Below are 2,500 nucleotides of genomic sequence, written 5' to 3'. Positions count from 1 at the left end.
GTAATAAAAATATATAATCTGGTAGTAATAATGAATGTTTTATTATTGATAACGTACAACTTCAATAATGATAATAATGATAATCGAATTTTGTATTTTTATGATTTACCTGATTCGCTTATCTCTCGTCTTGTGTTCAAACGAAAGAAAGAGAGAAAAATAATAATAGAATAATAATACAAACCAGACATAGCTCTAGACATATAAATTGATATATAAATAGACTGATATCTTCTTTACTTCCCCGTTATTTTGTCCAACACAACCCTGAAGCGCCTTTATGTAAATGTCGAGGGACCTCGTGGAAAACAAGAGATTTCTTTAACTTGTTTCCAAGAGCTCTTGTGACCCTCCTCAATGCTCCAGGTCTTCTGGGAAAGTCTATTCGTTTAAGCATACAAGGATTTAAAGTCATGTAGCATCTTGTAGGTGAAATCAAGGATAGGTTTTAAGATCTATTGTGTATGGTATGACGGGTTAGGCAAAGAGAGAATGTGTGTTCGTATTATATGTATGTATATAAGCATACGCATACGCACATACACAAATACACACGCACACATACACAAGCATATACAAACACACACATACACACATACACACATACACACGCAAACACACACACACACATATATATACTTAATATATCAATCATGCATCCGTCAATAAGCATTTTGCCACTCTGCTCGCGAGTGAGAGCGAACGAGAAAAAGCGAGAGAGAGGAAGAGAGAGAACGAGCGGGTCTGAGAGTGAAAGAGCGAGAGTGAGCGAGAGAGAGAAAGAGAAAGAGCGAGCGAGATATAGCGAGCCAAAGAGCGAGAGTGAGCGAGAGAGAGGACGAAAAAGAGCGAGCGAGATCATAGCGAGCGAAAGAGCGAGAGAGAGCGCGAGAGAGAAAGAGAAAGAGCGAGCGAGATCTAGCGAGCGAAAGAGCGAGAGTGAGCGAGAGAGAGGAAGAGAAAGAGCGAGCGAAGGAGCGAGATAGAGCGAGATCATAGCGAGCGAAGGAGCGAGAGAGAGCGAGAGAGAGGAAGAGAAAGAGCGAGCGAGATCATAGCGAGCGAAAGAGCGAGAGAGAGCGAGAGAAAAGGAAGAGAAAGAGCGAGCGAGATCTAGCGAACGAAAGAGCGAGAGTGAGCGAGAGAGAGGAAGAAAAAGAGCGAGCGAGATCATAGCGAGCGAAGGAGCGAGAGAGAGCGAGAGAGAGCGAGAGAGAGGAAAAGAAAGAGCGAGCGAGATCTAGCGAGCGAAAGAGCGAGAGAGAGCGAGAGAGCGAGAGAGAGGAAGAGAAAGAGCGAGAGAGAGCGAGAGAGAGGAAGAGAAAGAGCGAGCGAACCTGAGAGCGAAAGAGCGAGAGCGAGCGAGAGAGAGGAAGAGAAAGAGCAAGCGAGATATAGCGAGCCAAAGAGCGAGAGCGAGCGAAAGAGAGGAAGAGAAAGAGCGAGAGAGAGCGAGAGAGCGCAAGAGCGAGGCCGAGCGCGAGTTTCCAGCCGCGGCCGCCAGAGTGCCTCCGTACCCAGGCGTCTGCACCATCTGTTCTCCCATCTGGGCGCGGCGTTAACTCCATCGCCGAAGAAGTTAGGAAGAAACCGTTATCCTGCAGCGATCCGGAGACCCCTGTTGGGCGGCGGCGTTTCCTGACCGGATTGAAAATGTTTTCGACCTTTTCTCTCTCTCTCTCTTTCTTCCTCTCTCTCTCTCTCTCTCTCTCTCTCTCGCTCTCTCTTTCTCTCTCTCTCTTTCTCTCTCCTCTCTCTCTCTCTCTCTCTCTTCTCTCTCTCTCTCTCTCTCTCTCTCTCTCTCTCTCTCTCTCTCTCTCTCTCTCTCTCTCTCTCTCTCTCTCTCTCTCTCTCTCTCTCTCTTTGTGTATTGTTTTCCGCTTCGAGGTTTCGCTTCGTTCCTCCCCTAAGGAATGGTGCGTCGGTTCATCGTTTTCTCTTTCTCTCTCCTTCTTCTTCTTCTTTTTCTTGCTGTTGTTGTTGTTGGTGTTGTTAGTATTTTTGTTGTTCTGTTTCCTCCTTCTCCCCCTTCGCCTTTTATTGTTATATTCTTATTCTTTTCTCGACATCTCCTGCTCTTCTTCCTCACATTTTTCTTTCTCTCTTCTTCATTTTCTTCAATTTCTTTCTCTTATTCCTCCACTTCCTCCTCCTTTCCCTCCTCTGCTCATCTCTACATCAAAACAAACCCCGATAAAACCCAAATATAAAAACAAAATAACAAACACAACAAAAACAAATTAAACCCAAAACGGATAAAAAAACAAAAAAAGAGAGAAAGGAAAGTTATTTACGAAACGAGTTGATGCCACATAAAAAGATATAAACCGAAAAAGTTTTGGGCCGGCGCTCTCTCACCTCCTAAATTTCCACGTGTAAAAGCCAGACGTGCAGCGCAGGCGGAATCGAGCCTTCTAATTGGCCAGGGCGACGCCGCTAGTTAGGGGCCCATGTAAGAGTCGTTAAGAGGAGACCCGCGAGAATTGAAACGCTAGGGCCA

Source organism: Penaeus chinensis, chromosome 3, assembly GCF_019202785.1.
Source record: "Penaeus chinensis breed Huanghai No. 1 chromosome 3, ASM1920278v2, whole genome shotgun sequence".
NCBI classification, from domain to species: Eukaryota; Metazoa; Arthropoda; class Malacostraca; order Decapoda; family Penaeidae; genus Penaeus; species Penaeus chinensis.
This window is presented reverse-complemented; position numbering follows the sequence as displayed.